General features: G+C 45.3%; 1 long non-coding RNA gene across 1 annotated transcript in view; it reads right to left on the bottom strand.

Annotated features, from left to right (window-relative positions):
- LOC138566837 (uncharacterized) overlaps positions 1-23,936 on the bottom strand; it is a 300,267-nt gene that overhangs the window by 120,213 nt on the left and 156,118 nt on the right. The window contains exon 2 of the long non-coding RNA XR_011302037.1: positions 12,487-12,691. This is a non-coding gene — a long non-coding RNA (uncharacterized lncRNA). The remainder of the gene's footprint in view (positions 1-12,486; positions 12,692-23,936) is intronic.

The following is a 23,936-nucleotide window of genomic DNA, read 5'->3' as shown; positions in this document are numbered from 1 at the left end:
CATGATGTACGGAAATACAATCTGCCCTCTCGAACAAACTCGAGAAAATAAGAGGTGATTGAAATGAAGAAACTCTATTCACCATCATGGGTTTAGAGAACACTCTATTGCCCCACATTAATAATCTGGAGGTCCAAGCCACGTTCAGTTTTCAGCCCATCTCTGATCAAGAACTGGCCAAGGTGATCTCGAACTTAAAAAGTACGAGTTGTAAAGGAGACCCTTCTTCGTCTTTAATAGTTAAAGAATGCTCTCCTATTCTTATTCCAGCCCTGACTAAGTTCGTTAATGCATCTCTTATGGCCAATGAAGTCCCAAGTAATAGAAAAAAGGCGTGGATCACTCCATTGTTGAAAAAACCTAATCTCTGCCCTCTTACAGCCTCCAATTACAGGCCTATCACCAATACTCCTTTCCTGTTGAAGATCTTGGACAGAGTGGCCTATAATCAGATTTCGATCTTCCTGGAGCAAAACCAGGTCCATCATAAATATCAATCAGGGTTCCGTCTGAATCACGGGACGGAGACGGCCTTGTTGGCACTTAAATCGCACCTCCTTCATAGGATGGATGGAGGACACATCTCGCTCCTCGTGATTTTAGATCTATCGGCTGCCTTCGACCTGGTGGACCATACCATACTGTCCACCAGGCTAAAGAGCAATGCCATTTTTCCGATGAGGCCATTAGCTGGGTCATCTCCTTTTTGAAGGATAGACAAAGTAGAGTGGCTAGTGACATTGCCGAGGCAAAACCGACCACGCTGACGTATGGTGTCCCACAAGGAGCCTGTGTGTCGCCCTGCTTTAATATATTCATGATCCCCTTCTTCCAGATGTTGGAGAAAGAGGGGATCCCTTTTGCAAATTACGCGAACGACACACAACGTGTCATCCCTATATCAGGCTTCTATGGGGAAAACAAACATAGGATTAACAAAGTATATAAAAAAATTCAGGACTGGATGGTGGGGAATGGCTTAGCCATTAATAGCTCAAAAACAGAGCTTCTACTCATTGGCTCAGAGCCCAAATTAGAGATGTTAGGACCCAAGTACGAGTCTTTTTCTATAGATAGCGGTCACATAGAGGTCATGAGCAAGGTCAAAACACTGGGCATTTATCTTGATAAAAACCTGAATATGAATGCTCAAGTTTCAGCGGCCTCATATTTCCTCAAGTTGTTTCGATGTCTTAGACCTTTTATTTCCGAAACAAATTCTGAAACTCTGGCAAGGGCTATAATCGGATCTAAGATCGATTATTGCTGTAGCCTTCTTGTTGGGTTGCCGCTATCTGACATCCATTGGTTACAAGTCATACAGAATGGAGCAGTTAAGAGTGGTAAAATGCCTATCTAGAAGAGACCATGTGTCAGAGTCCCGTTGTAGCCTACACTGGTTACCTCTGCAGGCTAGGGTTGAATATGCGTACATGGAGTCATGCCCCTCTACCTGACAGAATTATGGTAAAAAAAAAAATAAACATCAGATCCCTTCGATCGGACGAAACAAATATATTGATCATGCCACGTCCGAAAACTAAAAATTCTAGGGATTCCGCATTTACATCGGCAGCTCTCCTTAAGTGGAACTCTCTGTCATCTATTTTGAGGACCACCTCTTCCACAGAGATTTTTAAGAAGGGGCTGAAAACCGTACTCTTCTCATAACATGCTTCCATTTTATTTCTGACCTTTTTTTGGTATGACCCTCACTGGTGAGTTAGGGCTTGGATTCCGCTATATGTACTTGCCCTGATCTGTTTGTATGTTTTGCGTTTGACAGCGCCCTTAAGCCCTAGGTTACCTGGCGCGCTATATAAATGTAAACATAAACATGCCATGTGTGGGTGGAGGCTCACCAGGATATGGGGTGGGGCCGAAAACCGACTCTTGACCAGCCCATATGGTACAACACGCACCTCGGAGAGCTGTTGAAGATAGGGTATTTTGAGAGCTGGGCAGCGAGCAGAATAGACACCCTCGCGGACATCACACAAGATGGATACCTTCGGTCGTTTGAGGAGCTACAGGGGCAATACGGCCTATCAACAGGGGAGGGATTTAGGTACATGCAAATATCACATGCCATCACAGCCCAATTCCCCTAACTGGGAGAAGTTCCCAAGTAGTTCCCCGCTCGAGGCTAACCTATGCATAGCGGAAATCTCTGCTAAGGTTACGTCCACCTTATACCAAGTGCTCACGGCATTTGGGGCTGCAGAACTCACCAACCTGCAAGAGAAATGGGTACAGGATCTAGGAAGGATAGAACTGGAGGAATGGGTGGAGGCCTTGATATTCCCGAGGGAGGTGGGAATGGCGGCACAGTTGCGGTTAATACAATTCAAAATCCTTCACAGGGTATGCTATTCCCGCACAATGCTCACCAGGTGAGGTAAGATAGACAGTGACGCATGCCTCAGATGTGGCAGGGAAGGAGGGACTTTTTTATCACACACTCTGGGAATGCACGCAAATTAGAATCTTCTGGGATAAATGCACACAAAAATTGTCCACTGTGATGGGGGCCCGGATCCCCTTGGAGCCAAAACTGACACTGCTGGGAATATGGGAGGACACAGACTTTACAAAATAAGAGAAAACTTACCTGGCTGATCGCAGCATCCTGGGGTTCAGCGGAGTGCCCAAGGTTAATTCACAAAGATATGGGGGAAGTGGCATGGTGTTGGCTAAAGTGGTCTGATAGGATGAACTGCCGGGACCTAGAACATTCCTCCTAACAATTGATCTTGCCAGTGACCTGAAAAACGGTGCTCTCATGTCAACTCTAACAATACGTATGGATTCTAATTGCGATATGCATAAGTCGTACTTTTGTAGTGTATTGTTTTGTTCTGAAAACAAACAGATTGATAATAAAAAATAGAGTCAGGCACTCAATGACCATTCACACCCGACTGCACTTGACTGTTTTTTTCAACTATAAAAGGTGTGGATTTTCACAAGGAGGAGGGCGAGCTGAGGATGCTGTCCGGAGCCAAAAAGCTAAGGAGCAGAGAGCAGCAGGAGTGGAAGCCATGAGAACGGCGTGCAGAGACGCTGCCCTGGTGTTTGAAAGAAGCTGCAGCGTGGCTAGGGAGCCATGCTTCCAAGGAGCCGGAGTAAGGCAGCCTGTATCTTGCTGGTGGCGTTCGGCAGAATCTCGGTCCCTTGGGACGTGTGCTGGTCCCAAGGGGGACTGAGGGGCAGGTGGTGAGAGCCTGACCTCAACCCTGTGTATCCAGAGGGACTGCTAGTCAAAGTGACGCTGCCCGGTGAGTGAGAGAAACACAGGGGGGGCGGCGTGCGTTTGAAGTGGAGAGGGCAAAAGAGTGTTAAAGCAGCGCAAAGCGAGATAAAGGTGTGAGATCATAAAAAAAATAGAAAGAAGGAAGTTGCGCTAGCAGCGCAGACGAAAGGTAAAGCGAAAGAAAGGCATTTAAACAGTGCAGCAGGTGCACAGTAACGAGAGGACAGCATGTCAAGTGTGCAAGAGGCACGATAAGAAAGCAAAAGGAAGGTGCAAGAGTGCATGGTGGAAAAAAGGAAAGCAAAAGGGAAGGTGCAAGTGTGCACGAGGAAGAAGCAAAGGAGAACCAGAAGAGGTGCAGGAAGCACCTGAAGGTGAAAGGTATAAAAGAAGGAGCAAGAAATAAAGAGCGGGGTTACAGATCAGAATGGCCAGGCCTAGGAGGAGTATAGAACCAGGCGGTTTTGAAAGTCTCTGATTGTACCCCACAAGTGATGTGTGTGTGAAAGAAACGTATCTGAAAGGAGAGGGACATCCTGACAAGCTGAACTTGTGTTTTAATCCAAAAGGGGCCTTAGCTTGGGGAAGGGTACCCTGAGAAGCCCAACAAAATGGAATGTTGATTATTTCATGAAAATTAAGGAAATGCAAAGTGCATCCTGACAAACTGAATTTTGTGTTGAGAACTGGAAGGGGCCCGAGCTTGGGGAAGGGAACCCCGAGAGGCCTAACAAAGTTGGAGACTTGTTGTTTTGTAATGTTGAAAGGATTGAAGCTTGGGGAAGGGAACCCAAAGGAACTAAAGACACTAAAAGTAGTTGAGAATATTGTAAGGGCTTTGTGGAGAAGGTTACAAACAGCCCTATTTGACTGAACTCGCTTTTGTGACATTGCCCGAACTACACCTGGTGAGAAGACCACCTGAAACCAACCTTGGTTTCCTATTTTTAGTTGAACCACTGTTTTTTTCCTTTGCAAAGACTACCCATCGCATTTTTGTTAAGAGTGAGGGCAAGCACATGTTTAGACACAGACATAGTTTTATTTGGGACTATTACACGTCAACGGCTTTTAGAAACATCAGTTAAGGGAACCATCTCTTTAGAGTTTGGGACAGTTCGACAATACACCAACCCAGGAACCCAAGTAAATAAAGATTTTGAAACTAACATCTATGAGTCTGTGTCTCTCTTGATACCATGCGCCTCTCACAGTAAATACAAGGAAATTGCCTTCCTGAAGAAAACTGATTGCCTGCGGCATCACCACAATGAACACTTGATGACAGAGAAAGGAGAAACCCAGCATGCTTCTGTGTTTTCTCAACAAATGTATCTTTTGGAACAGGAAGTAATTGTAGTTAACACCCTTGTATTCCTCAGTATTGGGAACTCACTCCATTGTTCATTTTGCTGGCATATTTTGCACTTACTGTCTCAGATGGTTTATGTGTTTTTTCCTTTTTGTCTTGGGAGGCATTATGGTTTTCTTGTGAAATCCAATGTAGGACTCTGTTGTAGGATGATCCATTGTTTCCAGTGAGTGATAGTAATGCTGAGCTACTCTCCCCTTACAGAGTGCTGAAAGACTGGGGGTGGGTGAGAGAAATTAGGACAAAGTAACCAGAGGGTCAGGCCCGCTTTGCAGACTCGTTCTAGCTTCAGAAAGACACTCGTTTCTGCTATGGTATCCCTGGTAGGACTGCTCTCTTTGGTATCTATGGCATCTTATTAATGAGACCGGCTATTTACTCCTGAAGTTCTCCCTTTGGCTCTTTGAAAAGGGTGGCACGAGAAACCGTTTTCGGGGTCCTAGCAAACATTACACATCTGTCCTAATATCCTAAAGTGCATCAAACTTGTTGCCAAAGAATTCTTCACTGTCAAAGGTCATATCCAAGATAGTCTGAAAGCTGTACTTTTAACTACCCTTTTCAAGATAGCAATGTTCACAATCTTCTTAAAACCTTTGCTGGATTTGTCCAGATTAGGTTAATCACAAGAATATTGTGGACTTCCTTTTTGTTTTCATACAGAATTCTAGGGGAGGGTTCATTCACCCTGTGCCACATCTCCGGTCATATCCAGACAGCATGGAAATGACACTGTATGCCTTAAGTGTGGAAAGCCTAATCTCTAAAACTCAGAATGCATCCACATTTTGGCACTCTATTTCTGAGTCTACAGAAAACAGTATTGATTGATTCAAAGACCCCTGCGGGCTGCATCAAATCCTGCAGAATCTATGATGGTTTGTCCTCTCAAATATGTAGGAGGTGCTACCTGCAGCTTGGAGTTTCTTTTCAGTGTACCAAGCACCGAAGGCACTGAAAAAGGGGCTTTTTATGTTCATATTCCCATCACTTCTGCTAAGTGCGATCAAGCACAGGCTTTTCTTTGTTTTGCCTTGAATCCTAGAGGATGCAATCCTTTGTACATGGTATCATATTTAGATCAAACAAGTCAGGGGACCCATTCATCTTGAGAAAACTCGAATCTTGTCCGAATATTAACCTCATCTACCTCTTGTCAGAGGTGTGATCATGCGAGTCACAAACTCATCATCTGGGGATATTTTTCTAAGGTTTCATTTACATTCGGTCAGGAACTAGCCCTCTTCATACCTCCCTGGATGCAAGGGTCTTAAACTTGATGACAGTGTATAAAGCAGTATTTCAAAATTGGGTACTCCCAGTTTTTTGTTAGCGGGGGGACTATCAATGGGAGACTGATACACTGAAAGCAAAGGATAATAGGTCGCCTTCCCCTACCTTAAGACCCTGAGTCACACCAGGTTAAATCCAAGGTAATCTCATGTAATTTTAAGATTACTCATACCACGTGTAATTTACAAAAATATTTTCTATTTATTTTTATTGTTCAGACAACACATGCCTAAAATAAAAAGGGCATTCAAGCGCCTAGATCTAAAAAAACAAACTGTGCTAGTCACTTACAATCTAACTGGTGTAAACCCACCAGACCTTTCGAGATGCCAGATTACATGGAGAAAGGTAACGGGAAAAACAGTGTGTATTACTGCAAGCATGGACACATATAATTTCAGGGAAGAGTCAAATATATTGGAGTCTCCCAACTGTAATGTATGCCTTAAAGGTTTTTTGACCAGAGCGGGTGATCTAGTTCTGTGTTTTGATTCTTAACCACTCTGTTCTAATTTACCTATGTTGGTGTAGGGTAACTGCGAGTTGCTTGATATGCGCCAGCTGCCCTTTTGCAATTTACTGAAAGTGAGAGATAGGAATCAAGAAAGTGAAAAAGTTCCTATTAGCAAGTCGACATATGTTTCGGCCTTTCTGACTCATACGGAACTCTCTCGGGTGCCGTTGGTTCTGATGGTAATAGTGGCCGTCTTCAGGACAGAGACAATTTTGTTGTTTTCAGTAATAGATACTTTCCCATTAATAGAACATCTGAGTGTTTCTCAATTTCTTTGGGACGTGTATGGTAACTTTAATCGGCATTTTCATCCGGCTCCTAAACGGATGCCGCGCATTCAGTTTATTTTCATGCACTGTATCTTTAGTGGTTAAACTTGTGACGAACTGGTGAAGACAAGAAGACAAGAAGCCAACAGCTTTTGGCTGTTGGCTTCCAAGTGCTGGAGTTGGTGTTTGTCAGCTGCTCTGTTCCTGCCTCTCCCCTGCACCGAAGTTCATTTGTGGTGTAAAAAGGGGAATCACAATAGACAGGAAAACCTCTACTGCTGCTCAAACATACTAACAGATGAAAGTGCCTGCAGTATGAATACAGCTGAGTGGAGTTTCTTGTCTTCACCACAAACCCCCACCACAAATTCCCACAAACCATGGATCAAAGTGAAAAATCTTTCATTTTCAGGAAAAGTATACAGTCACTGTACAAGCAAGCATTACCCTTTTTCGGGCAGTTTGAAGTGGTTTCTTGACTAAGATTCCTTTAATGAAGACCCACATTTTGTATTCCAAACCCATTTTGCACATGCATATTGGACAATAACACCCACACTGCCTCTTAAAGAGCAATAATGGCTCCAAATAGGGCTTGCAGGAATAGCCATCAGAGAGGATTTGGGATAAGGGTCATCAAGCAGAGTTTGCGTTTTTGACAAGTAGGCAGGCAATCAACCATAATGTGGCTTAATGGCAAATGTTAAGATGGATTTCTGAACTCGGACCTGGAGGGGCAGAGGTTCAGAAGGCCAGCCTAGTTTCTTGGAACAGGGTAACCTCTGGACAAGCCAGACCAATCAGGGTAGCGATGGCGGCGGTCAAGACTAAGTCTCAAGAGGGGTGAGGGTGACGGAAAGACCTCAATGAGCACACAAAGCAAAGACACTTACAAATTACTCCAGACAGGTGTTATATTAAAAATATAGACACATTTATTACAAGGCCTTTGTAACATCGTCCATAGCAAAGAATCACAATAATACTAAAGTAAACCAACACATCACAATCAATACAATATATATACAAGACCGAGGGGTCTAAGGAGTTAGGAGCACGTAATATGTCGACCACCTAGATGGGGAGGAAAACAGGCAGTGCAAGTAATCATTAGACCCAGTTCGCATCTGAAATACACCTAACTAGGTGGAAGTCTGAGCCCTACGAAGAGAGGAGCCTTATGCTCAAAAGTACCTGCATGTGCTGGTGCCAATGGACAAAAGAGGGCCTCTTCGAGGATATCAGGCAGTTCAGGAAGGTGAATGAAGCGATGCAGAACAAGTCCCCACTACTCAAGCAAGGCCTCCACTTGAGGGCAGAGGCAGGGTGAGTGCGGGATAGAGTCGCTATTTCGTAACAGCGGTAGAAAAGAAACGGGCTCCTGCGCGAGGGGCCACTGGTTGGGGTATGGACTACTCACCGGTCCCCGACGCAGGTAGACCCAGACTTCTCCAGTTCAGTTCACGTTGCTGGCAGGTTCAGCTGCGATGATCAGGAGGTCTCGACACCATGTAGATTCTGCGTAGCAGGATGCAGGGTAGAGGGTGTCCCAAATGCAGCGGACGTGCACAGGTTGTTACCACAGCAGGGCAACACGGCAACCCGCGTTTACTCTGGTCCGACGCGCTCGTCTCACTTCAGACCTGGGAATGCCAAGTGTACGAAATTCGGTGTGAGGGTGCCGTGGACGCAGAGCAAGCAGTAAACCAAGTTTCGAGGGCTTCCCCAAAACGGCGGCGGTGACAGAGCAAAGCGTCCTTCATAAACTGGTCAGCCCACTGGTTGGCCCAGGGACACTTCCGAAGAGGCTTACTTGCCGGGTTTGATGAAGGTGCCGGGAATAGTTGATCCCACTATTCCAATGGGTCGAAGCGCCTTCGCAGACCTTCTTGGACGGTCAGATGCAGAGGGGTCTCGCAGGACGACAGCAGTTCAGGGTGCCAAACCTTCAGCGGGTCACCAGCGGTTCCTCAACTCAGCTTCTTGTTGCAGGATACTTGGCTCCTTATCCCTTGTTTGTTGTGAACTCAGGAGATCGACATGGTAGTGGTGTTTCCAGCCTCCTCTTATCCAAAGTTCCCTTTGTGCCAAAACGGAGAGGACCCAATGGGAGATCTGCTCATAAACACTCACACCATACGTGGACCTATCACGGACCACGGTGGTCCCAGGCATTCAGGACACTCCAGACTCTCTGGCACCCAGGATGTGTATAGGACCAGACATCCCAGCCCACATCCTGGAGGAACACACAAGGCATGCAGAAGCCCGCAAAAGCTTTGGGGTTTCGCAGGAAAGTGCATGACCAAATAAGGACTGCTCCGAGTTGGCTCGACCTGGGGGAAGGTGAAGGGGCAAGACGGTCAGCGGACAGGACAAAGAACCTCGTGGCATGGCCATTTTGGAGCCAGGCCACTCATTTGTGCCAAACTCATTAAGCGCGGATAACATGGCAAAAAAGGGTTCAAAACACAAGAGAAACGATAGCTGCCACCAGTCCCGTCCGTAACACACTTGCACAGTTCATAATAAGTCCAGTGAGAGTTTCTAGGGCCTTTGGAATGACTAGAGAACCAAGAGCGCGGTAATGTAAGTTACGGTGCACTCTTGTTTCATGTTGCACAAAAGCTGCAACATGAGGAAAGGACTAAGGGAAACGAAGTCTCCCAGTACTGACTGTCTTAAAGGCATGACAGTTTCCCCATAAGAATTGAGCGAAAGCCCAGAGGAGTGCGGCGGAAGGCTGCGCTTCTCTGGCAAAGTCTAGATCAGGGTGTAAAACAGCAGCAAAAAGTTTGGGGGTTGCCACATGGAGGGAAAATTACCTACAATTATGAAATCTTTCCTAACAGCAAACAATACAGACTAGAAGACCAGAAGAGATGGATGTTTTACCTAGCTTCCACGATTCAACAAAACTATGCAATCTGGGGCCAATCACACTTCAGATCCCTGTACATCTGTTTCTTTATCTGTCAAACAGAGGAGTTCATGGAAATAAACTGAACACTGATATCATATGCTACATTAAATCAAAATAATTGTAGAGTGAAAAGTTCCAGAAGCACCCCAGCAACTAGGTTGGATACAAGAATATCCAAATTCTAATCCAGACTTCTGCATTTGACCGAAGTGTTTGGCAACAGACAAATCACTGAGCACCCCTAGGTGTCAGAATAGTGCACCAAAATTACTTGACAAAAAGTATGGCGTAGTGGTTAAATGATACACCTTTTCATCCAGCATGTGGATTATGAGCTTGGATATCATTTACACGTAACAGTGTCTACCAACAGGTTTTTGCTTGTAAACTTTGCAATCTCCATCATGATCGAACGATCCAAATTCTTACCGGTTAGCTTTTGATAAAATGAATAGTATGCCTTCAGCATTTGTCATTTTTATAGGTGCTGGTTATCAATCACTGCAGTCTCAGAGATTTAATAATTACTGTTTAATGGTTGTGGACCATCAATGTCCCTACCTGGGAGGTCACTGAGTCGTCAATTAATGTCGAGAAATCAACACTAGACCCAGAAAACCTCAGCAGCTACCGCCCCATTACCCATCTGCCTTCCCTAGGCAAGATCCTGGAGAAAACAGCAGCCAGGCAACTCCCGCACATCGAAGCCAACAATTTCCTTCAGTCCTACCAATCGGAGTTCCAATCAAGATATAGCACAAACAGGGACCATTGAGGTGATCTGCACCCCCGTTTCCTCCCCTGGCTGCTTGTAGATCCCTTGTTGCTTAGTTGCTCGCCCCCACTCTTCTCTGTTGTTTGCTCCTAGCTCCCTTGTATCTCTGCATCCCGCACTGTGCCCCCCCTCCCCTATGACCTGTAAAGAGCCCCACTGAGCCCAGAAGCTTGGCCCACGCTCAATACATACCCAAATAATAATAATTATTGCGTGATGTCCTTTATACTATGCTTTTAGTTTTGGTGAAATGATGCCAACGGTTCTCATCTCAGAAACCCTACTTGTCCATTATTGAGCCCCCATCCGCGTCAGCTTTCGTATCAGATGAATGTGGGGGAATCTTAGCGATGATAACATTGACACTTGTATAAAGGGTAATATCAAATAAAGAAGAAAGGCGAGTAGGGGAAATGGAGATGTCGTAAAATGCCAACTTGCTGACTTTGGGACCTGAAGATCTTGTGCCAAACCTGGGCTTTACCTAGGTTCCAGAGTGCTTTGATCTTGTGCAAATCACGGTGTTCCTGTGCTTCAGAACACTAGCATGCTAAATGTTTGACAGTCCAAGGATGCCAATAATGCAATTTTTCCCACAAAAGGTTTCCCACAAACCTGGTTTGAGAATATTTTGCACACCTGTGGACAGCAAGCTAATGGATGGTCTACTAGCAGACAGCTGGCTTGCCTGAAGGTGGGTTCAGACATAGTAAGGGCCCAGTCAAACCATTATTTATCTTTCATAAGCCCCCACCCCTTTCAGTTCAAGCATTTTCTTGTGAGTCTGAACTTTTCTTTGCTGAAGATACGTCTCCCTTTTTTAGTAAAGTTAGAACACTGATATTTCCTTTTAATTAATCCCGTTATAACACATAACTAGCCTCATTCAACCAGCAGGTCTGGTTCCTTTGCCTAGCTTTTAACATTTTTTAAATTAAAGCCATGTCTGATTTAGCAATCAACACCATAACAGCAATGTAGGTAGACTTGACATTCCAAAAGCTTGCCCTCGGTTTTTCAGGATACATGGCTTAGAAGGGTTCTATGTTGTTTTACCAACATTCATTTTTTCTAAATAACTGTTTTCAAAGAAATACTTTTGAAATAAAACTACATTTTTTTCGGTTATATTTGGGGATCCCCCCCAAGCCCTCCATTCCCTATATCATTTACCCTACCCCAACTCCCTCCCCACTGCTTTAACGCCACCTGCCCTATATCTTTCAATTTGTTTTTTCAATGTAATTTGTTTCGTTAAAAACTACATTAAAAAAAAACACCTTAGAATGAAAGCTTTTTTTTTTTTTTTTTAGATTTACAAGGCTTTGCTATACCCTTCACTTTCCTTTTTGCTAGACAGATAGGGAAGCTGTAAAAAGGAACGGACACTACTCCCAAAAGTCAACTCCTTGAAGGGATCCATGACAGTGTTTTCCCCTCTAACGCAACATAACGGCACTGTCTTCCATCGAGACACCCCCCAAATTAGAGCTCACTATCTTTAGGTCAGATTCTGTTTTTCCAAGTGCGTTTATTTCTACGATAGCACTCAATGAAAATTACAAGAATTTGATCACTTCGTTACATGGCATGTGGTAAAAGAGAGCTTGGAGCCTACATACCACATCAGCTGCCAGGAAAAAGGGTAAGTATGAGGAGACTAGGCTACTGTAATATACCATTTTTTGAATTGCTGTTTTACTATACCTACTATTCCAAGTCTCACCAAAGCACATGACTATGAAAGATCGAACCCTGGCAAAGTTATTTTATATTAAATAATGAGAATGCAGTTTTTAGTTCATTAGCAAATTTGAATGTTTAACCCTCACTCAGATTTTATTGAGCAGGTGGATTGCAATCGGAGGGTGAAGGGTGTTTACAAGCCATAACATTTCTAGGTAAACGTGTACGTCATCAACAATGCGCCTGTAGGAAAACAACAGCTCTGGTCTCCAAGCTGGGTGTCCTCATTAACCGGACCATACTTTAATGCATGTAGCAACTTCTTTTCGACAAAGTACAGCTGTGAAATGAGAGATGAAAAGGACAGAAATGAAAATAGCAAGCACATTGGTAGGACTGACCTCTCGCCCCAGTGGTAAAAAGCTCGATCCTGATAGAAGTTACAAAGAAAAAGCCAAACGCTGATTGTTTCCATCCAGAAAATAACAAACAGGAACCAAATGGAGGAGAGTAGAAACAGCTCACACGCCATCTTGGCAATCAGTAGATCCAAAGGAAAAAAATAAAAAATAAAAAGAATCCCTTTTTAAAGATGTTGCATTAGAACTGTAAAGACAAAAAAAGAAAATAGGTGTGATAACTCATTTGAAGAGCAGCAAAAAGTATCGATTACAGTGAGAGTTGCATCAAAACATTTTAAACAAATCGTCATAAGTCAATATCATCGTGCAATGCAGTGTATAAAAATGGCACTTTCGAAAAGACATGGATCCATATGAGGCCACATTATTATTATTGAGTGCGAACCTAGCTTCAAGAGGCAACAGAGTGCTTTACAGATGTATACAACAATACAGATATATAACGGGGAGCTTTACAGAGGTAAACAACAGTACAGATGCATAGCAGCATGCTTTTCAGAGGTAACAACAGAACAGATATACAGCGGGGGTGGGGCACAGAGGAGGGGCATCTGTACTGGGTGGCAGGGATGACAGGGGTGGGCGGTGTCTAGCTAGTGTGGAGACGCTAAGTGTGATGTGATGGCCTAGATATTGAGGCAGAGAGATTCCTTGTAGATGTGGGTCTTGAGTTCTTTTCTGAATTGTAGGAGCGTGGGGGCGAGTCTGATGCCGACAGGGGAGGTTCCATAGTCTTAGGACGTACGCAGAGAAGGCTGGTTTCAAGTAGCATATTTTAAGTGTAAATGTGTACTGGCTTTTGGTGGTGCGCTGTCCGCCGGAGATGCAGAGTTTCTCTGCAAGGTAGCTGGGTGCCTTGAGGGAGACTCCCTTATAGATGATGCAGCAAGACTTAAAGGCGATTTGTGCATGCATTGGGAGCCAGCGAAGGTGGATGAGGGCGTGTGTAATGTGGTTGTATCTGCGTAGACCCTTGATGAGGCATGCAGCTGCGTGTAAGACACTTCTCAGGAGCACAAAGGAGGACAGCGGAAGGCCTTTGAGGAGTACATTGCCCCCATGCAGGTGCTTAAACAGTGGATCTAAAGCTGTCCGGAGGGATGAAGGGCTTGACTTTCTGCAGGAGGGAGAGCAAATACCAAACTGTAAGAGTTTTTTAGCTATGCGTGTCTTGAAGGAGAGGGGTTTGTCGAAGCGGAACCCGAGGGACTTTTTCACAGGAGGTGAGCTCAGGTGTGAATCCCTCAGAATACATGGTTGATAGCCAGGTTGGTATGGCTGGTTGTTCAGTGTTTCTGGTGAGCAGTTGGAATTCGGTCCAGGAGGGGTTGAGTTTCAAGTATGCACTGGACATCCAAGAATGGATCTGTGAGAGGCAGGTTTTGAGCATATGGATGTCATTGATGGAGTCGATCTTGAGGTATAGTTGCGTGTCTGAGTCATCAGCGTATTGTTGGATGCGGATGTTGTGGGTGGCTAGGAGGGCTCCCAGCAACTATGTATAGATTTAGGATCACTGGGGAGAGGATGGAACCCTGCGGGACTCCGCAGGTGATGGGTAGCATTGCCGATCGAGGAGTCCATTTTGAACAAACTGCTGGTGGCTGGCGAGTAGGTCTTGAACTAGCATAGGACAAGGTTGCTGATCCCCATGCGCTGATGTAGAGTGTCCATAAGCACCTGGTGGTCTACTGTGTCGAAAGCAGCCGAGTAGAACCAGGAGGCCGGGGTGGCCGTCATCAAGGATGTTGAGGGCATCATTGACCACCTGTATGGTTGCTGCACCTGGGTCTGAACCCGGATTGGTACGTTTGGGTGTCGATGTGTTGCTGTTGTTGTGCGGCTACCGCTTTCTCGATCTTACCTAGGAAGGTACGATGGGTGATGGGGCAATAGTTACCTAGGTTGTCGGGATCCAGAGTGGGTTTCTTTATTAGAGGGAGGATTTGTCCTGTTTTTTTTAGGGTCGATGGGAAGGTGCCTTAAGTTAGGGAGCGGTTGATGATCTCCAGGAAGGGAAGGAGAGTTTCTGTGGCGAGGGTCTTGAGGATGAATGCTGAAAGGATGTCGTCTGTATACGATGTGGATTTGAGGGCAGCCAGGGTTTCTACCAGGTCCTCTGTTGAGTGTCTTGAATTTGTCCAGGGTGTGGAGATTTTGCGGGGAGGGAGGTAAGGTGGGTCTGTGGAAGCAGAACTGGTGTCTATGTGCTGGTGAATCTTGCTGATTTTGCTGATGGAGCTTTTGATGGCGGTGGATTTTTTCGATGGAGTGTGATATGGCAGGGGCGGGTAGCAGTTTGATGCAGTGCCTGACCGCTTTGAAGAGGGCTCTGCTTTTGTTGTCGGATTCTGCTACGGTTTTCTTATAGTAGGAGGCCTTGGCTGTGTTGAGTTGTTGGCGGGTCACTCGGAGATCCTGGAGGAGCACCAGATCAGATGCGATCCTGGAGCGGCGCCAGGTTTTCTCTCGTTTCCAGGTGAGTCTTTGGCTAAGGTCGAGTTCTTGCGTGTACCAGGGTGCTGATGGTTTTGGTGTACAGGTGCGTTGTTTCAGAGGCACGTGTCGGTCGGTGGAGGCTGCAAGGGTGGTGTTTGTGCCTCCATTAGGGTTTTGCAGTTCGGTTGGGGGTGTTCGGTCCATGTAAAGGTGGAGGTTGGTGAGGTCTCTTCCGTGAGGGATTCCACTGGTAAGTTCTTGAAGGACCGAAGGTTTGTATGATGGGTATTTGCTGCGAGTGCTTGACTGGGGTGGTGTGTAGGATGTTGAAAACAACGGCTAGGTGGTCAGACCAGTTAAGTGGTAGAGGAGAGCTGTAGTCAAGGCATACATTTGTTTTCAATAATTGATTAGCAGGGTTTTGCTAATGAAAATGTTCTTGCTTAGCAAATAAACTCATTAGATTAGCAATGATGTACTCATATTTTTAATATTACCACAAGTTATTTCTTCAAATGAGCATCCATACAGCAGTTGTGTTGTGAAAAACCAGAAGGTGTTTCACTGCCTAGACCCCGGGGATCCCTTACGCAGGTGGCCAGGGCATCGCCATCGCCTTTGGATACAGACCCTACGGGTGGATCAAATGGGTGAGGGGTCCTCTGGGAGTGGGTGAGGAGCACCTGATGGCAAGTTGTGGTATCCCCACTTTCCAAATACCCCTGTCCCATCCTATTTTATCAGTTTTTCCAACTTCCCAGATCCCCCACCCCCTTTCTTACACAAACACTGTGCTGAGGAAGAGAAGGTCTGAGGCTAAAAGGAGTACCACCCATGCAATACATTGGACATGTCCCACTAATAAGATCAGGCAGGGTCAGGCACTTGATCTTAATTGCATACATCTGGTACCCACCGGCTCTCCCCACATGTTTAAAAGGTGGAACACAGACACTCTGAGCAAGACGATGCACGAGGAGCAGTTCTTCCAGGGCGATTGAGAACCAGGCCTAGCAGAGCGACGGGCCAAGGGGTGGAACCGAGGTACGGAGAAACCTTGGACACCCCAGCAAGAGATTGATACCTCCGAAGGGCCTTGAAGGTTGCGCAAGGAAGCTAAGCCATAGAGAGGAAGAAGTGTTTCAAGGATACCAGGCACCCTCCCAGGTGAGCGGCATAGTTGAGAAGGTACAGCAGCAGTTGTGGCATCAGCCTTGACTTGAGGATCAAAGACGCGAAAGATGAAAATGAATTAACTCAGCCGGTGAGTTGATGAAAGCAAGGATAGTCCGGGCTGTGTCAAATGAAACTTGACGGCAACAGTATCCGACGAATGAAGGTTGCGCGTGTGCCGATAAGACACGAGAGAAAGTAAAGTATTGTAAAGAACTGGAATTTAAAGATACAAAGTAACAGTGGTCCAGTGAAAGAAGATTGCCCAATCGTAAGTCTCTGAAATGTTGGATGCCGTAGAAGCAGCGGGAAGAGAAAGAAATTGAGATGCAAGATTTGAACTGTTATCCCGGCAGAGGGAAACCTGGATTTGAGAGATATTTGAACTTCGAAATACGTACTGTGCTCAAAACTAAATTTTACCAAGAGGTCTTGGTGTAGGAGAGAAAAAGTGGCGTGTGAGGAAAGAAAGTCGAAGTGGTCATGCCGACGTAAGAGCAAAAGCCTTGCAGTTTCGAAAGTCTTCGACAGCAGAAGAAAAGTGAAAGGAGGCTTGAGCCCGGCAGAGGGGAACCTGTACTGAATTGTGGTAATCAGAAGGAAACTAACTTTTACTGAACTGTGTTACAAGCTAAAAGGTCACCTGGGCTGGAGTGAGAAAGCCGAGCGGTCCAGCGGAAAACCTAGTGACTCTTCGTGGAAGGCCAAGTGGGCCCTGGTCCATGTAACGATCTGCATCCTTGTGTCCGAAGCCAGAGTGTATCGCAAGGTCCAAGTGTGCCACCTTACTTTGCTACAAAAGCTGGGCGTTTACTCAGCCATACTGACATTTCTTTTGAACACAGATTTTCCTTTTTGCATTACACATTCCCTTTGCACATTTATTGTATTAGAAAAAGGGCAGGCATTAGGTTTATTAGTATAGGCCATTTTATTTTGACAAAGGACTGACAAGGACTGTATTTTCTTTTTGTTTGATGGTCACAAATACTCCCATCTTAGTTATAGGTGTAAGGAAGGCATGGTATCAAACAGTGACGACAGACACAAGTGATCAGCGTTCAAGGGTGTTTATTGAACTTAAATGGGTTGGTTAAATGCCCATCTAAACCCAAATCTAAGTATGGGAGCAAGCTAAAACCATCAAATAATAAAGCAGTCCTAGTTGAGTCTGTCAAAATAAAAGGGCCTATACTAACCTATTGCCAATCCTTATTTATAAATACAAAATGGTGTGATACAATAGTGTATGCAAAAAGAAAAGTGTTCAAGAAATAATATGTCAGGATAGTTGAGCAGTTGACTTCGCTTACCCACGTTTTCAGCACGGGTTAATGAGGCATGTTCGAGCTTCGCACACACTCTGGCTTCTCTGCCACGAGGATACAGTTCAAAGCATAGGTATCCGGGCATTTGCCAAAGCCTCCTTTCCAATACATGTTTCTTACTGCAGAGGGCCTGTAGTAACAAAATGAGCACCAAGGTTCCTTTCTTATCAGGGTTTTCACATGTACAAGTTCTCATTTCTAATATTCACATTTGATCTCCCTCGTTCAGGCTCGGAACATGCAATCTCACTTAGTAAGTTTTCCTCTTGATATAAAAAATGTAAGACTTTCGAATGTGCGATGGGTTTTGCTTAAGGACCACTTCGATTCACTTCACACAATGTTCTTACTTTAGTTTTTGCCACCTCTTGGCTGTATACCTTTTTCAGAGACCTTCGATTGAGCACCCATGCGGTGCCAGACCACCGTCACTGGTATCGTATCTGTACTTCTCAAAGTTCAAACATTCATCAGCAATTTAGCTTTACTCGTGTCATTCATTACACGCATTTAACGATGTTCGTTCCTCCACTCGTTATGCAATGTTGCCGCTTGCAACCTTGACTTCAGCACAGACTGGTTTTGCATCGGCCTCCACAACTCACTGCCGGCTGTGGTGATCTCTCTGGTGCTACTTTGTTCTTGGAGCCAAAGACGGTAGCACGGTGGATGCTGCTCCTCCCCTACTTGGTCAGCTGCGCGGGAGGGCCTCCGGTATCTCCGACACACAATACAGAATTCTTTAGCCTGGTTTCCTGATCATACGCTTTCTGATCTGCAGGGTTCTTGAAAGTAACAGTTTGCTGGCAGAAAGGTGCGAACCCTTCTTGGTTTGCCGTCTTTCTCCCCTGGTTCAGTTACCTGCTTGAAACTGCTGTTCCTTCGTGTGTTTTGCCTCGCTCCGAGTGTGCTCTCGTGCTCCGCCTTTCTCTGTGTGGGGATGTTTAATTGAAGTCTGGTGTGAATGATTACCATTAATTGCCTGACATTGCCTGAGCATAGTAATGGGACATGTCAGGTACAATGCTTGGGTGCGAGTCTGTTTTCTCCAAGAGCGGGCTGTCCGTGAGAAAGTGTTAGTCAAGGAAAAGGGTTTGTGGGGGTTGAGTTTCTAAATATCCTATTGGGTAGGATGGGGTAAAAGTGTTACAGGAAGGGGAGACACAGTCTCGCCATCAGGTGTCCCACTCCCGCACTGGTCCACTCCCAGGGTCTGGATCCAAAAGCGATGGCTGTGCACTGGCCAGCTGAGAGCGAAATCCCCAGAGACTAGCGGATGAGACACCTTCTGGTTTCTCACACAGGGCAAGATAGGAGTTTTCCAACCCCTTTTAAACCATCAATAAAGGTTTTGAAACATGCAGCTCTTGTGTCAGTGTCTACTTGTGATACCATGCCTCTCTCACATTGTACTATTGAAGTAAGACATCAATGAGATGAGTCAGACCTTGCAAATTCTTTACATTCCACTAGACCTGCAGGCCGAATATCTCAGTTTATGTACTCGACCTAAGAGAAATGCACTTAACCAATGGCAACGGATGACAAGTTTAAATGTGATGGTGCATGTAACCACAAACCCACTTTATGTTTGGCACACTGTTGCCAACCACAAGCCAGCCATGCAGAGTGAAACTTATTTAACATTTACTGCAGACAAACTAAATGTTAAATAAAAGTTTCAAACATCCCCTGCAAATGGTACAGGCTCTACATAAAATCTACACAACTATGCGAGTGGACGAAAAGACTTTGCAATCCCTGGATGAGTGCCTGTAAAATGTGAAAGGTTAGCTGCATAATTGAACACAAATAAATAAATATGATTAAAAGGCTTTGAAAACTGTTTGGCCAGCTCTCTCCCTCAGGTGCGAATATATAATGCAACCATTATCAGAGTAAAGCAAGCTCTGGAGTTTGTATGGTAGTGCAGTAAACGTGTAGATATACAGACTGGATGGAACTATTGATCACTACCTTCTAGCTAGCTTTTTGCATTCATTACGTAAGAGGAAAGAAAGTAAGAGACGAAGCAAAGTGGCGGGCGTATTTGGCAGAGAAACTAACTGCAGTTTGCAGCCATCTCACTTTCAGGGTAGCAGGTATAAAGCAACAGGGTAAGATAGAATGTGAAGGAGTATGGGATCATCTCATGGGTTTAGCACCAGTTACAAGATATATGCAACCAGCAGGTTACAGACCTAGGTTTGCCATCAAAAGATTTTGGCCGTATGATAATGTGCATTTTCAAAAGTGATCACTCGCCAATATGATGCATCTTCCCCAATCAAATTAAATATAGTTGACACTATGAGACTGGGGTAACCTTCACTTTACTATAAACCATGCAGACAATGCAATGTTTTACAATAGCAATACTTTAATTATGCGTTACGTAACAATTTACATTTTTAGAAATGGAATTGCAGGACTGTCTTTTAAAAAAATATGTAAAGTTAATTCATACTGGTCTTTGGCAGAGAGGATGTAGTAGCTTAATAAAAGTATCAGCCAGATTACTTCTGGTTTGCAATTATTTGAAGAACAAAAAGCACTCCCACACCGGTCTTTGCCACTTAGGTGGAAAAGAGGATTACTGCTGCACTCTCTCTCAATAAGCCTCTTTGAACTTGCCGTGAACAGAGAAAAGAGGGTGGGAAGAGCCCTGAAGGCAAGAGGAAAGCATCTGTGCTTACATTGAACAGAGTAACTTAAATAGCTAGCTTTTGCTACACAAGTGCAATTTAATTAGCAAATCTTCAGAATTGTATAGCAAATTGCCATGCAACACTGCTTATTTTATGCCTTGGTAGTGGAGGGAAGACAGGGCGGTGATGTTGAGGTTGAGAATGTTACCTTTCTCATGTGTTGGGTGTTTTGTGTGCTGTGTGAGGCTGAGGGTGTCGAGAAAGTCGAGGAGAGCTTCCTTAATCAATTTGGTGGCCTTGTTGCCTGGAAGGTTGAAGTCGCCTAGGAAGATGTTGGCGTGCCTGAGGTACATGGTGGTGACCAGGTTGGTGAATTTCCGATGAAGGCGGTGGCAGTTTTGGGTGGTTTATAAATGAGATGGAAGTTGACTGTGTCCATAAGGGAGGGCGGGAAGTGGCAGCGGAGGACATCAAAGGAGCCAATGTTGTCAACATTAAGTCTGCTGCAGGGCCACAGGGTCTTGGGGACGACTGCCAGGCCTCCGCCTGTCTTGTTCGGTCGGTTTCTGTGTTGGATACTGTAGCCGTTGGGGACAAAGAAGTCTAAAATGTGGGTGGAGTTTGGCATCAGCCAGGTCTTGGTGATGAAGATGGTGTCAAGGTCGTGTGGTGATGAGGTTGGCAAGGTCTGTTCCATGGGTGACAGCTGAGGGGACGTTGGCGAGCATCAAAGTTTGTATTGTGGACAGAGAGGGAGTGCTGATGGACTTGCATCTGATTTAGGTGAGGTTGTTGCATTGCAGAGTCCAGACCTTAGAGTGGCGAGGTCATTGGCGTTGCTTGGTGATGGTGGGTATGGGTTGTGGGGACCGAGAAAACACATGTCAGCATGTGCTTACCTGTTGTCTGAGCAGGGGGTCGGGCCATGGGTCAACCCGGTCCATTCAGGTCCAAACACATAATTTGCACTCCCCAGTAGCATTGGTGAGTGATAAGAAATTGTGTTATGGGTTCAGTGAGAATTGCAATTCATGCAAAGGGTGCAAGGGACCTTTAGGAGCATCACATTTACCGATAATGCAGTCTTTTGGTGTTATGCCCACTGAAGGGGTGGTAAGCCAAGGGAAGTTAAAGTCGTTGGTCAAGTATGCATTTACAAATCTGTAAATCAGTGGTCCCAGAGTGATAAGCGAGCAAACCTGGCATGCCCCACCGAGCGTGTTCCTTGAAAGTATTGAGTTGATACAAAGACTCCGGATTAGGAGCAAAGGCTTCTGGCACGGGTTGCTAATTTTGTGATGAAGGGCCGTTCCAAAGTATTGAAATGCACTTTGGGTGATGCAAGGGATTTTGATTAAAAACGTTTGGCATCTGTAACTAATGAAGGGAGTAAAGTGTTGAAAAGAGGAGGTAAGCCTACTGGAATACACATGTGCAGTTTCAAAGATCCGATGATTGTGGACCCACACACACATATTGCTTGTATTTTAATTGGGCCAAGATATTCAAGATATTGACTATTGGTTTACACCTCTGAATCAAGAGCAAACAACAATCCCAGGTGATGTGAAATCACCTTGCGCAGTAACCAGCCATTCCCCGTAATTTGTTGATACAACAACTTTTATATGGTTTTCCAGTGAGGTGTGCCATTTGTAGTGTGTGCTTCAAGTTTGCCATGAATCTACTGTTCCATTGGCTTGGAGCCATATCAGCATCATGCTTAAAACCCATATATTCTGCAAATGTACTGAAGTCTTGGCCCGTGAATGGGGGCCCATTGTTCGACTTGATGAACCTCGGGATGCCATATGCGGTGAACATTCGATTCAGGGCAGGGATGACATGGTGGGCTGCGGTTGATCGTACTACTTGTGTTACTTGTGCTTCTGGGAACCTGGGGTACTTGTATATCACCAGCAATACATATGGTCCACCATCTATCGGTCCAAAGAAGTCGATAGCGACCTCATCCCTTACCCTGACGGGTAATGGCATCATCTGCAGGGGCTCGGGATGAGTTATTGGCGTTATGAGGCAACACACAGGGAAACCCTGAATAGCTCTTCCACTTCAGTCATGAAAATCTCACTTTCTGTCTCAGTAGTCGTTTTATCTATACTATGCCCTGGTGGCCTTCATGGGCTATTTTCATGACCGGTCATCTCATTGTTGCACGTATGACCCATTTGTTCCCTTTGAGGAGAAGACCATCTCCGTGCATGGAGAGATCGTCCTTTACTAGTAGGACGTTTCTGATGTCGCTCTGGACATCTTGTAGTTCCCTTTCTCAGTCTTTCTTGGTTCTCTTCCACCTCCCTGACTTGAGACACTCTTCAATAACTTGGAAAGCTCTTTCCTGCTCCGCCTCCCTTTGCATTTGCATGTTGTCCACCCCTTTGGGAGCAGCTTGCTGAACTATGTAGTGAATGTATCCATCATCCACTGATGATTCTGGAATCCATGATTGTTTTGGGTGTCGGGAGAGGAAATCGGCTGGGTTTTCTTCCTTCCCTTTGCCGGTGTATTATATTGAAAGCATAGACCTGCAGCCTTAAATTCCACCGTGCAATACGTGGGGGCATTCTGGCTTGAGGGTTACCGTAGATGAAGAACAATGCTTGATGGTCTGTTATTACTGTGAAGGGCTTTCCGTATATGAACAGGTGAAAGTGCTCACAAGCCCACACCAAAGCTAGGCTTTCCTTTTCGACTTGGGAGTATGCTTGTTCTGTCTTTGATAGGCTCCTGGTGGCGTACGACAGTATATGTCATCAGTATGACGCATCCTCCCCCACCTGTGCCAGTATGGCTCATAGTCCCACCGGACTTGCACCCACCAACAGTTCAGTTTCTCTCGTGGTTTCAACGTAGGCCATGTTTTCGCCAGTTGAAATTCTCCTACAGATGTCGTCAAAGGCTTCTTCACATTGGACCGACCACTTTGTGCCGTTTCTTGAGTTCCCTCAATGGTCTGTTGATGGTCTCAAAGTCCTTGATATAGCTCGGGCAGTAGTTGGAAAGTACCAGGAAAGATCTAAAATCCGAGACATTTGTTGGTGGGGGCAGCTCATCTAGGGCTGCAAATTTCTCAGGGTCTGTAGTCATCCCTTGCACCGAAAATATGTGCCCGAAGAAGCACAGCGTGCCTTTGCGAAATTCGCATGTTTCTTTGTTGAGGGTGAGGTTGGTTGCCTCCACAGCCATGCACACTCTGGCTAGTGTGTTGTTCTGTATTGTTGCTGAAGGCTTGAATGCCGTTGCTGTAGTTCAAACAGTACGGAATGTGTTTAATGAGTTATAGATTTCAGCCTGAAATATTTCGGCTACCGATGACATTCCGAAAGCGGAGTATCTTGTAATGGTATAGCCCCAAGATCATTACAAATGTGGTGATGTATCTTGACTCAAGTCTTGGCTCTAGCTGATGGTAGCCCTTGTTCCAGTCTAATTTGGAGAAGACTTTAACCCCATTCAGTAGATGTATCATATCCGTGATGCGTGGGGCTTGGCGACGTTCACACCTTATCATTTGGTTGGGGTTTTCTCATGTCCATTCCAGTGGCATCAGAGCCCATTTTTGGTACCGGTACGATGGTTGATACCCAGAGGGTGGGCTCTGATGCTGGCTCTAGAATATCTTGGGTGGGCCCTGATGCTAGCTCTAGAATATCTATTTCAAACAGCTTATGTAACTCGTCCTCTGCCTGTGTTTGAATATTCACAGGTTTTCCTAATCCCATGAACAATGCTGGGAACAGTTGGTCCATCTTGTCCACAGTGTCTATGTATTTGAGCACCATTAGTCAATAAAGTATGTGGATTGAGCCCATTTCCATTG

This window comes from Ambystoma mexicanum, chromosome 2p (genome assembly GCF_040938575.1).
Source record: "Ambystoma mexicanum isolate Mex_15411 chromosome 2p, UKY_AmexF1_1, whole genome shotgun sequence".
NCBI lineage: Eukaryota > Metazoa > Chordata > Amphibia > Caudata > Ambystomatidae > Ambystoma > Ambystoma mexicanum.
This window is presented reverse-complemented; position numbering and strand designations above follow the sequence as displayed.